The sequence below is a fragment of the Manis javanica genome, chromosome 5 (assembly GCF_040802235.1).
Source record: "Manis javanica isolate MJ-LG chromosome 5, MJ_LKY, whole genome shotgun sequence".
Taxonomy (NCBI): domain Eukaryota; kingdom Metazoa; phylum Chordata; class Mammalia; order Pholidota; family Manidae; genus Manis; species Manis javanica.
Window position 1 is genome coordinate 45,082,604 of NC_133160.1, and position 14,654 is coordinate 45,097,257.

Genomic DNA, 14,654 nt, shown 5'->3' on the forward strand with positions numbered 1-14,654 from the left:
GGCTTTCCCTCTATTTTTGTAAAAAAACTTTACTGAGGCACAGTCAAGTTCATTTATTTATATGTTGTCTCTAACCATTTTGTTGACATAATTGATTTGAGTAACTGTGACAGACTGTTTGGCCTGCAACATCTAAAATATGTACACTCTGACCCTTTCCAGAAGAAGTTTGCCAACCCCTATTCTATAATAGTGTTTCTCTCATTAGCTGAATCATAAGAATCACCTAGAGCATGTCTCACCTGAGGGGGATCGCCCCTGGGCAAGTTCACTGTGGATTTGGTGAGACTGAATAACAACAACAGAATTTAGGGGTTTATACCAAGCTTTATTATCATGGTGGCAGGTCAAGTGCTGGAATCACATCTGCAGCTGGAGCATTTGCAATCTGTACCCATCTCTGCCTCCGGGCCTCTCCACCACTTCATAGCCCCAGAGCATTGGGAGGAGCTCTTCATATAGTAACACCAACAATAATGGCTCATTGCCTAGGGTGTGTAAGCATTGGCTTACCCAATAGGCTAATTACATCATCAAATAGTTTAAGGTCAGGTGAGGATCCTGGGCATAGGAACTTCCATTTTCCCTACAAGCATTTGTTAAAGATAAACAGAATGAGATACACAGATCAGATACACAGAATCAGAAACTCCCCAGGAGGGCTCTGGGAATCTGTATTTAACATGTGCTACATATAATCAGATAGGTTTGGGAACCAATTTCAGCTTTATGCATCAAATCAAATAGGCTTTCATAAATGTCAGACCTTTCCTCCAAACCCTGCATTTTTGGACACCAGGGAACAGAGTAAAACCTTGCAGGGAAGACTGAGGTCCATGCATCTCTTCAGTGCTGTTTTCTATTATCCTCCAAGCACTAAACAAGTTTCCTTTCAGACCCTATTTTCCTAACAGGTGAATCCTAAGGATTCTCAGCTTCCCTGACTAGCCCTCTGTTTGCTCACTGAATTCAGCATCTCCTTAATGGGAAGAGCCCTGGTTATTGTCCAAGAACTTGGGTTTGTGGCCTCACATCACTGCCACGTGACTCAGGAGCCCTAGCTAGACATGTTGCCTCACTTCTCTCAGACTTGATTTCCTCATTTATTTTTTTAAAAGTCCCCTATATATTTTAAAAGACCCTGACTTCAGAGAACCAGAAACTGCTGAATTAAGAGAGTCCAGTTTTTTCCAAATCTTTTGTTCACAATCACATGAGAAACTATTAAGTAGTTAGCTACTATTCAAAACTATAGGTCAACAGAAGATGGGAAAAAGCAGTCCCACTATGACTCCTCTGGAAACCAGCCAAGTTACCAGCCCAAGGAAAATAGGTGGGGTTCTGTAGGGGCAGATCAAGGAAAGGGATGGTGGGAATGACTGTAGATGTTTGTCCCTGTTGATATGGAGGCAAGCTAACTCAAATGATTATTTTGCTCATTTGGCATCACATTAAGCAAATAAAGATTTTTTTCACATCCTAGCCAATTTGTTCAATTATATGGGACATACCCTTAGTTAACCAGAAATAAATTACCTGTCAGTAATTGAAATTAGCCAGAGTTTATGTGCTATAAATTCTATGGGTCTCTTCATCTAAGATTCTGAAAAGAAAATCATATGCAACCATTTTCAAATGATAAATTTTCAGGATGGAGCTGTGAAACTGTAGTAGTCAAGAAGTTATCATAAATAGGCCTTAAGTCTTAATTTAGCTATATACTTTGCCCTTATGTCTTATTTTAAATGATTACAGTAAGATATATACATTTATTTTTCTTTTTGTGGCATTAACTTAGATTTAATAAAGAGAAGTATTTTGATATAAGTATCTTGGTTGATTAAATTCCCCAATCAGACAGACCTTTTTAAAGCATTTTAAAGTACTCATAGCTCTCTATCATCATTACACAGATTACATACACTAAAAATAGTCTGGTATCAGTTTACGGATCTCTAATCCTTAGGAGAGGAAATCGTTTTCTCATTATTTTCTCTAATTATTTTAAATTAGCAATCACCATAGTAACCTACTGCATATTTTACTTTACCAGTTTAACTGCCATTTGAACTAGATTTTGTAAATGATCTGAGCTAGAATGAAACTGAAGAAACACAGTTCTCACCAAACACTGACCCCAGGGAAGATTAAATCTACATTTTGGAGGCAAGGTTTAGGAAAATTGGCCTCGTTATGCTCCCGCACTGCATTATCAAACTCAGCTGGGGCATTGTAGTTCTTGGAAAATCCATTTGAGGCCCAGGACAGCAACCTCTTTTTCCAGAAAAACTTGTAATCCTGTCATCTGCTGACAAAACAGACATGAGTCTTTGTCCTCATATTGTTTACATGCAAAAAAAATTATAAAACACATCTATTCTCCTCTTCAAAGGACATCAACGGCAACCTTACCCAAAGTCTCTTGTTATATCCTTCTCTCCCCAAATGCTACGTGTCACTGTGTTGCTGAAGTGATTTGCCCAAAGTCAACATCTATACGCTGGGCTGTATGCGAGGAGGGAATATTGAGGGTGATGTTTTGATTTTTTCCTTCTCTTTTGTACAACATTCGATCTGGTCCTTAGCTGCTACCCACCTACAATTACATCTGCATGGCCTCACTGCTTGTCTCTGGTTGTGAGGCCTGTGGGTCACCCTGCGTCTTCTTGTCCTTACTAGAGCAAGGCCTGGGCCCTCCAGTGCCCAGCAGCATGTGTGACAAGTGTTTTCCACCCAACATGCCCTGTGGTTCTCCCCATCCTCCTGGTCCTGGTGAGTCCTCCAGTGCTAGGCTGAGTGACAGTGCTGTGCTCAGAGTGTTCCATCATCTCCCCTCACCCTCCCGGGGCCCCTGACTGGCTGCTGGAGAAGGGCAGGGTGCAGCGTGATTCAGGATGGGGTGAGACTCAGGTGTTTTGTCCCCCCAGCTCAGGTCATGTGGATTTGTCTTTTGAGTGTGCTGTGCCCAAGCAACCCCAAGAGGAGCCAAGGAAGGAGTATGTTCAGTCCCCTACATCCTACCCTGCGGCAAGTGTAGGCTCTGTCCCCATACACATCCTGGCCCTCTTTCCCCACACCTATCCTGTCAGGGCGCGGGCTGCTGTGATAGCTACCAGGAGCCGACAAGGGAAAAGACAGCAAGCACAGAGTCAGGGCCAGGGGAGCTTTCTTGAGGTGGAGTATGGAGAGGAGGAGAGCCCTACTCATCCTATGGTACGGACAGCAGTGGGCAGGAGGGGAAAGACATTTTATTGTGAATTATCTATGTTCTTTATCATGCCAGAGATATTCAAGAGATGGACCTGAATGATTTTTAATTATGGTTATTAAAAATTAATAATGAAATTATAGTTCTCATAATTTATAGATTGTGTTCATTCGGCTGCCCTGACCCTTAGGGACTGAAAGTTCGTGGCCTGGACAGTAGAAGTGTTTCATACACTTGATCTTTCTCAGTACTTCTCTAAGTAAGACTTCTTCTCTAAAACCCCAACCCCTGGAAAAGGCAGAAAGAACTTGGCCTCAGCTGTCAGCCTATTTCTGCTGCCAACGAGTACTATGGCCCTAATGGGTAGTTCCATCCCCCTTACTGGACTGAGGGAGGTTCATAACAGGGGGACCCCTGTGGCACTGCCAGCCCAAAGGTGCTTCATCCTAGGAACCCACCAATCTTTTCAGGGGGATAAAGGGGACCTCCTATTCTTGGATCAACAGCCAAGTCCAGAGGTGAGCTTCTGTCATCTGTGAAGAAAACACTATTTCCAGAAGGAGAGTTTTTTCCATGAAGTCTAAGAGCTCTTTCCAGAAAGGAAGAGGCCTTTTTCCACAAAACTCAGAAAGAAAATCGCATTTTTACTGGTCACTTCATGCACTATGTCTAAGCCCTGCTGAACTCTCCAAATATAATACTTTGAATACATCAAGCTTTCCACAAAAGTACTCTAAAATCATTTTAAAAGAGAAATATAGAAATGCTGAGCCCCAAAAGCAGCAGGAACCAGCCCTGGTTCCTCTGAGAGCTCACATTTCATGCCCTTCTTACCCGAGGTGTGTCTGGGGACAGCGGCCCTGGCATCACATCACCTGGAGCTCCTTAGCATGCAGGACCCTGGGTCCCAGATAGATACATTGTTTTCTCCAAGAATTATACAGAACAGCTTCTTCACCATCTTTTGGGCATGAACTCACTGAGCTGAAGCAATCACTGTTTTACTCTGTTTCAGTTTTTGTGTCTCTATACTTCTGGACATTATATTATTTACTCCTACTTATAGAGCAGTTCCTTTTAATCCATTATTTAAAAAATCCTTCCTAACTTAATTCTGATGTAAAGAATCTCTTGAAGAGCCTGTAATGGCACTAGGAAAATGCATCAATGAATGCTGGAATGACAGTGACTGGACCCAGCCATGGGTGGTGTCCCGATGAACAGACCCTTGGATTAACAGAAAGTGCTGGTGGGTGCTAAAGCCAGGCTTGCCTTGTCGTCCACTTCACTACTGGGAAGTTTTCTCAAAAAACCAACCGAAGAATGAACCGAATAACCTCACTGAAGAATGAAATCTCTGATTTTTTTTTTACCTAGAGATTGATCCCTCATACTTGGATGTGTTGAGGTAACTAAGAATAGCTTGGAGCTAGCAGGGCACGTGTGAAGCTACACTTGTGGCCGGACGGCCATAGCCCATTAGTGGGCCGCGCAGGATCACACAATTTCCGGCACAGCTGTGGGGTCTGGCAGCCACCAGCAAGTCCTTGCAGCTTAATTAGACTTTTTATCTCTACATTTGTCTAAGGACATCTGAAACCTTCAGTGTGGCCTGTCACTAATTAGGTGACTAATTAGTTAGTGCTTACTTGCTGATCTCAGTGCGAAACCCCAATGAACAGGTTGGAGATTGTTATTGTTCCATACTGTCGGTCTCTGCCCCATGAACTGAGGCGCATGTGCTCTCTCTGGCTGTCCTTGGGTATCAGGGCAAAGACCCCTGGCACCTGTGCCCTGGGAGCAGGCAGAGATGGATGGGGAAGGTCACATCTCACTATGCTGTTAGGTTGGCATCACAGTGGACCTGTCAGGGGCTGATGCAGAGGCCCATCTGGCGGCTGGGGTAGAGTGGGGAGGGTGTCAGGTTCAGAGGTCCAGCCTTCTCCGGCAGAAGGGCCTGACATTCTGCCACCAGAAAAGAATGACCTGGAACTCTCCCTGGTGTTGCTAATCACAATCAGATTACCTAGTCTGATTCCAGTATTTAAGTGTAATTAATGTTAAGTCAAAGTACCTTCATTTACAGAAATTGTCTACTGCTCATTTCAGGATAAGTTTTCCTATCTCCCATTACCCACTTTACGGACTCCCAGAACAGAAGAAAAGCCAACCTCTCTGAGCAATGTTAGGACTTTTTGGGGATCACTTTATTGTCATTTTTTGTGGGTTCTTTGTGATTCTTTGGGCGTAGTAGGTACTGTGTTCCTTACGATCACACAAAGCACCAACCACATATGTAGACTGAGTAATAGATTCGTCCACTCAGTCCTCCACTGTCAGATCATTTACAAATGATGAGAGTGGCACCTATCTTTGTATGCATTCCTTCAGACACTGAAAACAAAGGTACAGGTAGTTCATTTGGGAGTTATTCTGGGGAGCTGCCTCAGATAGCCAAGCAGTGGGAAGCCAAGAGATGGGAAGGGGAGGAAAGTTAGCAAAGCCCAGAGGAGCATTTGTCAGCAGGTCACTGTGGGCACCCGAGACTCAGTCCCACTGGGGCCCTTTGAAGGATGCAATTGAGAGAGGGCCCTCTGAGAGGAAGAAAGTGGGGTACCTACCCCCCCAGTTCCTGTCCTTATGGGGGCGTGGTCACCCTGGCTGTTCTTCTAGCCTGTCACTCAAGCTTGTGGTCAGAGGATGTCCCCAGCAGAGACAGACAGGAAGGCACTGTGGTGGAAAAACCATTTGCAGGTGATGCAGCCATACCCTTTATCATTCCAGTTTCTTTAGTTTGTCCTCTTAGTTTTTACACAGTTGCCCTTTAATGTGCACATAGACCAAAGCAGAGAAAAGCCAGGCTAGACGAGAAGGCTGTTTCACAGCTACCTCTTTTCCCGGTGTTCCAGCAGCTCTGAAGAGAACCCCAGGTGTCCTACTCCACCAGAAACCTTTGCTGAAGAAAAAGGCAGCTTTTGGGGCCTGTCTTGGCAAATCCTTCATTTCTAATTTGGGATGGAGATATGGTTAGATTAGTAGTTTTCAAATTGTGGTCTGCAGATCACCACCTTCAACATCACCTTGGAGCTTGTTGGAGATGCAGATGCTCAGGCTGCAGCCTGTAAAGAGTGAATCCCTAATGGAGTGTGGGGGAGGTAAGATCTGCCTTTGCTCCCCTCCAAGGGAGCCCGACACTACTGAGTTAGGGTGCAGAGGCACGAGTCAGTGCTTTGCCATGACTGACAGAGCCCAGGAAAGTCATCCGACATCTGAGCCTCTGTGTCCTCACCTGCACGCTGGGAAAGCACCAGAATCTCTCCTACACTGGCCAGGGCATTCTATCAGGCAATATGTGCAAAGCATCTAGAAAGGCCTAGCACTCAATGATTGTTAGACTGCTGCCTCCCCACCAATTAATTTGCATGTCTAGATCCCTGGTGGGAACCAGATGTTGTCTTTCCAGTATGGGAAGAAACTAGGGAGACGGAGTCTTCCTCACGTGGAAAATGCTCTCTTCCCCAAGGATTAGGGAGGAACCAGAGGTGTTTCCTGCCAGCATCTGCCAGCTCTTTGCAAGAGCTCCTTGTCTGATAAAGCCATGTTTGGTTAAAATGGATGCCACTTCTGACATCAGGAGGACCAGGCAAGCAGCCCAGCATTGTGGTGTTTGTTCTACAGAACCACTCAACTCCAGAGAAAAGCTGGAGTTGTGCACTGCCCTTCTAGCTGTCTACACACACTGAGGCATATTCAGCTCTCTTAGAGACCGAAGACTTCCCTGGTCACAGGGGCCATATCTGTGCCTTTTGGGCTGCCAACAGATGTTTCTTATGCCTGTTCCTGATATTCGAACACTTTGCAAACCTTGATCTAGACATATTTGGGTCCTCTATTCTGCCACTAACTTCAGGTTTATCATTAAGTCTTAAGGGGTTCTGAGTACATTCCCACCCCAAATCCAGGAGTTCTGGCACATTAAAAAAAAAGGCCAAGGCAAAAATTTCATTCTTTGCTCACATGTCTTGAATATTTAGTGGAATCATATACTTCCTTCAAAGAAACTTGTATTAAACTCTACCCTCCTTTCTTGAGAACCCAAAAGCCTTGGGAGCCTCTCACTTTTCTATCTGTAGAACAATCCACCAGCATTGACATCATTTGAGAACCTGTTAGAAATACAAATTCTCAGATCCTACTGCAGACCTACTACATCAGAAAATCAGAGAAACAAGCCTAGCAATCTGTGTTCTAACAAGCCCTTCAAGGATTCACCTGGACTTCCATGCCACCAGCTCAGTGTCCTCTCCAGCCAACTGCTCCCACCAGAAGGAGCAGCCTCACTCCCCAAATCACAAGGGACGCCTTACAGCCTCAGCCACACACCCCCAGCCCACCTCATCTCTGAATCCACAAGTCACTCTCTTTCCTCCCTGCAAAGGGACCATTGAGGCTACACCACCTACCCACTGATTTATTTTATATCAGTATGAACAAATAGAAGTACCTACAAGCACACTGAGGGAATAAGGAGGTGTCACCCTGGTTCCCCTCCTACAGCATTTGATATTGGGTGACACGTTGGAGGGGAAGCTTGGAAACACAGGACAGTAGAGGTAGAGGTGCCAGGTGGCCATCCTTTCTATTGAATGGGAGCATTTGGAAACTGTGAGATCCAGTCCTGGCAATACCAGCTACTAAGCACATGGCTTTGGAGATCATGTTTATTTCTAACTGTAGTTCTCTGAAGATAATTTCTTTCAAAGAGATAACCAGAATTTTTCCAATGTACCAACAAAGTAAGGCACTTGGGCTTGAAAAAAATGCTTTTAAGAACTTGTGATGGAGGAAAGTGCTGTGAATCAACTAGACATGGGATTAGTGTTGAGTAATTTTTTTCTATAAGCAATAGATTGTGAAAATTCCAGATTCAACAAATTCGCACATCAGAGCTACCTGCAGGAGTACAGGGGTGGAGGGATGTGGAGGGGGGAGCAGGGGTAGTTACAAAAAGATGGTTTTCTGGCCCCTGTTCCTAGGGTTACAATTCAGTAGGGCTGAGAAGGGTCCGAGGAATATGTATTTCTAACAGACATCCAGGTAATTCTGACATGGATCTGGGTATAGTAATAACCATTTATGTACACATTTCCTCCAAATTGGCAGTCTTATCTATAAGGAAACCTATTTCCCCCTGTAATTGCTCATTGTAACTAACCTGTGAGCTTGTTTTCCAAACTACATTTTCTAATGCTCAGCAAATCATATAACTTCTAAGTCACATCATCATTGATGGGCTTACCTGGCAAAACTATTAACTTGTTATTAAATATTACATAGCTGAAGTCATTACCCTATGTCATTGTATTTACATGCTAAATCAGTCGTAGTATAGAGCATTTCACCAGCTTCACGCTTAAACTATCACCATTAAGAATGAAAGTCCAAGAAAACATACCTGCCAAGCCTGGGGAGACCTGCCCATGTGATGTTAATAAAGCCTTCCTAGCTGCCAGCATTTGCCCAAAACATAAAACCCTTCCTCATCCTCCTCACCAGAAGGGATCTCACTGGCTTTTGAATTCCCACGATGCTTTGTGATGGTGGTCTTATGTAACAGGTTGATTTGTGTCATGTATTTTGCCACCTCTTGTATGCAAAGCTTTACAACTTTATAACTGTCATCTTGATATTTATTTATTGTATATGCTCAATGTATATAAACACATGCTTGAAGTATTAATGTATAACATTTTTACTTCACATATAGTAAAGATGAAAACATTATTAATCATTTCTCCTGCATCTTAAAGCAAAGTTCAATTTTATTTTAGTCTATTTTGCCAGAACTCTCAAATGTTATTCTTATTCATTGAATAGACATTTCAAACCTTATACCTGTTCTCATTTTTTTCAGTAAAAATTTATGTTTTACTTTATGCAGAAATGCATAAACTTCTCATCTGAGACCCTGAATCCCCAGACCTTCCCCCAGCTCCTTCCCCTGGCCACGACCCTTCTCCTCTGTGGTGTCCCTTGAGAATCCACAGAGCACCTAGGTCACTCCAGGCAGGCATCCTTACCTTATTGTTTCATCCAGTGTTGATTCTAGATCCCTTGTCCCAGGATGCAAGCCTGGACTCAGGCAGACTTAAAGACACTTGCTCCTGGGCCCTTTTCTCCAGGCCCCATCCTGCTTCCTACTGGGGCTTCCATACGAGGGGAGCCATGCTGGGTGGTACCCAAGAGAAAAGGGAAGAAGGGCCAGGGAGAGAGCTTTCAGCTCATTCTTCACCTCAGGAGCCCCTAGCCCCTTCTGGAAGTGCTCAGGATCCTTGACCCTACCTCCTTGGGGCCCCCTCTTCTTTGGTCTTGTCCTGGAGGTCAGACTGTGGCAACACCTGCAGTCCTGTGGCCATGACTGCAGGGGCCTTGGCAACAACAAGGGAGCCAAGGGTGTCATCAAGAAATCTCTTGTGATCTAAACAAAAAATATTGCTGATGAATGTTAAGTTTTCAGGGAAAACTGGAAGATTCTCTTAATATAGTATAATACATATTTTGATTTTTTTTGCCTTATATTTTTCTTCTCACACTGGAAGTTCATATAACTTCCAACTTTTAAACCCCCATCTATAGCACACTTTATCATTAATTTTGTGACATTACATGTTATTGTTAAGACTGAATTAAGTTTCAGTTATTTTTTGCCTTAGTAAAATAAACAGGTTAAATATCTATCTGGAGGTAGGATTTACTGTCATTTGGCAAATATTTCTGTCATTGTTCTGAACAATTCAGAAAGCAAAGATTTTAGTAAATTAACATTTAGATTGGTGTGGGATAATTATTTTCTCTCTAAGTTATCTATTTGTTCAAATAAAATCAGTAAGGAAAAAAGTAGTTAAATCATTCATTTCAGTTGCTCTTGCTCTGCACCCCCCATAGAAAAATATCAGCAAAAATTAAAAATAAAAATACCAAGCATTCAGCTGGCAGGTTGACAGGTTTCTGCTGCCCAGAAAGGGAAGCAACATTGAAAGTTTTATGTTCCTTTTATCACGTTCACACTAAATAGGCAATGTGACCCTTTTATTTGAAGCATAAGGATGTTTAGACCTAATTTTGTAGCTGTCCTCCCAAAGCATGGAATGAAACACAATCCCTTTTACTTATTTCCCTAGATACTCTAATCCCTCTCTGCTTTACAAGTATCTTTGAGCTGTTCCCCCTCTGTATCCACAGCAACGTGAAATCCCCCTGGAATTATCTGCTGCGAAAATGCAGGTGCACTTGTTTAATGTTTTGTTGGCTTGAGCACTTGAACTTGAACTTTTTTTTCCACGACATGGTGACCTTTGATATCAGAGTAGAGGGCTCACAGTGATGGCAGATACTGCTTATATCCATTAGGCAACAGATCTGAGGGTGGCGCTTTTATTGGGGCCCTGCTGCTCCTCCCATTCTGTCTGGTGCATGTCCAAGTCCAGGATGATCCAGGACCTGCTATTCTATTTGCAAGAACTTCAAAAATATCCATAGGTAATCAAATTAAAAGTCTTAAGCATTTAATCTCCATATTTCATCCTCAGAAGTCTATTAGAATTCTACATTGTGAACTTCGTGATTTGGGGCCAATACTTTTAGATACTATAGTTGTACATTTAAAAAATTAAATATTTGGATGTTTCTAAATCAGATGAAAAATTTTTTTAAGTTCGAGAAAAAAATGGAAATGCTACTGATACTTTCATATAAAGACATGAAAGAGGCAGGGAACCTTCACTGAATAGCAAGAGTCTGATGTTACAAAGAAGGTGGGGAAGACTTAGTATTTTGGTAATAAAAAAAGTTAACATTCATGGCAAATGTTCTATACAGCAGTTGACGTTCGAAACATTTTACAAATACTATTTCATTTAATCCTCACAGCACCCTTATGAGAAATTAGGTTCTATTATTCCCATTTTATGGGCTAGGAAACTGAGCCACATAGTAGTTAAATAACTTGCCCAAGGTAAAAAAGCTAGAAAGTGCTAGAGCTGGGAGTCCAACTGAAGCAATCTGACTCCAGCCCATTGGTCTCAGCCACTCTGCTCTGCTGCTACCAAAGTGGTAACCAAACACGGAGACTTTAAAACCAGAATGATTGAGATTGGATTTATTTATAAAGAGGTTTCCAGTAGCTGTGTGGGAGATGAACAGGAGAGAGAGAGTAAGACTTGTATCATAGAGACTAACCCTAACACCATTTCTCTAGGCAAGAAAGTGAGCTAAGGCAGCATGTCCTAGGAATGGTGGGTGTGGACCACTCAAGGAACATGGATGAAAGGAAAGTGACTGGACATGGTGATCAATTGTGGGAAGTGAGAAAGAGGGTAAGAGCCTGAAGGTGGCCCTCACATTCCTACCTAAGAGGTGGTTAGTTGGCTCCGCCTTTGATGGAGATAAGGGAGGAATGGAATGCTCTACAAGGGCTTTTGGACACATACTGAATCTTGGATGCAGTAGGGTGGCCCCATTAAGACTGATAGGCTTTTGGAAATTAGGTTTTGAGCTTAGAAGAAAGCAATAGTGTAAGTATGTAAGATGAAGTCATGGTGGTAAATATCATGGCCCAGGGAGAAGGATGTGAAGTCTGGGAAGCTTGTGAAGGATCAATGGACAGAGGAGGAGGAGCAAGGAAAAAAACCAATTCTGAGATCCTTAAGACAGTGCTGTGTCAGACAGCATATCTATGTCCTGCAGCTCCTGAATGTGGCCTCTTCCATAGCCCCAGCTGTGACCATTCCATCCATCCCTTGCTCCTCAGGATTTGCCTCAGTAATAGCATCCCACTACCGCTAGTTTCTGGACAATTCCCCATCCCTTATTGTTTCCCAGAACCCTACACAGGTCTCTCTCTGCCTTTCTTTAACCAAACCCTATTGAGTCGGCCACCTATTTCCTGCAGGGAAGATCTTACCCCAGTCCCACCCACCCTTCCTTCAAGAGTCATGAGACTTTTAGTTGCCTCCCAGTATTCATTCTGTACTTTGTTCTTGGTAACAGAACCTTGGACAGTGTCATTCTTGGAAAAATCCTTGTGTTTCTCTTTGAAAAAACACATTTTCCAGCATCCCTTGCTGCTGCATGTGGCCATGTCACTAGTTCTGGCAAATGTAAAAAGAAATGTCATGTGAGACATTCAGGAAGGTTCCTTAATGGGCAGCCCTTTCTACCAATTCCCCCTTCCTTCTGCCTTTAATGTGGATATGGGATGTGATGGTTGGAGCTCCTGGAGCCACCTTGAACCTGAGAAGATTTTGAGAATGGAAATCAACCTGGAGAAACAGAGAGTCAGGTCCATGGCCCCTATTGACTTCATGGATACACCTTTCAGCACTAGGCTACTTATTTCCAGGTTTTGTAAGTACAGTTGTAAGAGAAATTTGCTGGTGTACAGGTAGGGATAGATAGGAGAGAAGCATGAAGGAAACAGACACCTGTTTCATAACCAGGGGGAATGGAAGAACACCCTTGTATATGTATCTAGAGGTGTCAGGGAGGGAAACAGAGGGGTGGGGTCACCTGGGGGCTGGTCTTTGTTTTATTTGTGATGTGGGAGATGTACTTGCTTGAGAATGAGAATAGGGGATAGTGGAGAGAACAAGAAGGGTTAAAGTAGTGTCCTTGAAGATTGGATAAAGACCCGGAACAGCCACAGTGAAGAATGCGAAAGGAACTTTTGCTAAGGGACTAAAGATAAGGAAAAGGAGTGGAAAGCTGGTTCCTCTGTGGATAAAAATCCAGAAAATGCCCCACTCCAGTCTTTCGAGGGTGTATCTTTAATTGCACAATAGCATAATTCAGAACATACAGTGCAGTAATTTGGCAGTTTACAAGTCATTTGATCTATATTGTCAGATTATTCAATTATTCAGTGCCAAAGAGTTTGTTTTTGTAGTCAAAGATAGGTGGATAATTGCTAAGTTGTCTATTCACATAGAGATGTAAGAAGGTCCTGTATATAACTATTAATAGTACAACATAAACCGCATTTCCATCACATAGGCACCAAGGCCAAAATGAAGTTTTGTGAATATAAATACATATTATAATTATTATTATTTGGGTTTTCCATTAAATGGTAATAAATGAAAGGCCTGCTGTTGATGGGCATTTGCAGACTGGCAGCCATAAGTAGCCCGGGTTAATTGTGACCTTTATACTCTTTGAGCATATTCAAAATTTTTGTTCTTATTAGAGGATAAGATGAGCCTGGTTTTCTTTGTATCAAATAGGAATATTCATTCTTAAATGACACACATCCTTAGAGACTTTAAAGCAAAATCTTTCATAATATTTATCTATTTTTAAATGTCAGGTGCAATTGAGGTTATTACATTGCCGGCCTGTGCCGTCACCAGAAGTCTCCTGATTTTAATGGTACTTAACAGATTGTCTGTAAATTGATAGCATTTCTACATTTGGAAAATTTCCAGTTTCCTCATGGGAAAGGCAGCACGCTCCTTACCGTACTCTCAGAACTGGTTGGAGGACAGCCTGGATGAGTGGGGAGGGTGCTGCTCAGGGACAGAAGACATGGTTTCAATTTCTGGCCCTGCTGCTTAGAGTGTCATGACCATGAACAAATTACCTACCATTTCTATCCTTGATTTTCTTCTGTATGAAATATGGGCAATAAAAAAGCCTCCCTGAAAAGGAAACTGTTGGTTGGAAAGTAAATTGGTGCAGTCACTATGGAAAACAGTATGGAGGTTCCTCAAAAAACTAAAAATAGAAATACCATATCACCCAGTAACTCCACTTACAGGAATTTACCTGAAGAAAACTAAATCTCTTAATTTCAAAAAGATATGCAACCATATGTTTATTGCCACATCGTTTATACAATAGCCAGATATGTAAGCAACCTAAGTGTCCATCAGTAGATGAATGGATAAAGAAGATGTGGTACATACACACAGTGGAATATTATTCAACCATAAAAGAGAAAGAAATCCGCCATTTATGACAATGTGATGGGCCTGGAGGGTACTACACTAAGTGAAGTAAGCCAGGAGGAGAAAAACAAATACCATATGATTTCACTTATTTGTGGAATCTAAAAACAAAACAAAACAAAATGAACAAAATAGCAGTGGACTCATAGACACTGAGAAATGACTGGTGGTTACCTGGGGGAGGGCTTGGGTTGGGTGGGTGGGTGGGTGAGGGGATAAAAAGGCACAAAATCTCAATCATAATATAAGCTGCACTTAGATGGAAGTACAGCATGGAGAATATAGTCAGTGGTTCTGTAACATCTTCCTATGTTGACGGTAACTGCAGTAGTTGGGGTGGGGGTTTAATCATGTCTAACTGTTGAATCACTGTGTTGTATACTTGAAGCCAATATAATATTGTATATCACCTATACTTCAATGAAAAAAAATCAAAAAAGAAT

At 42.5% G+C, this 14,654-nt stretch overlaps 1 protein-coding gene across 7 annotated transcripts in view; it reads left to right on the plus strand.

Moving 5' to 3' along the window:
• CFAP61 (cilia and flagella associated protein 61) overlaps positions 1–14,654 on the plus strand; it is a 422,179-nt gene that overhangs the window by 271,354 nt on the left and 136,171 nt on the right. The gene's annotated exons all lie outside the window — the stretch shown is intronic.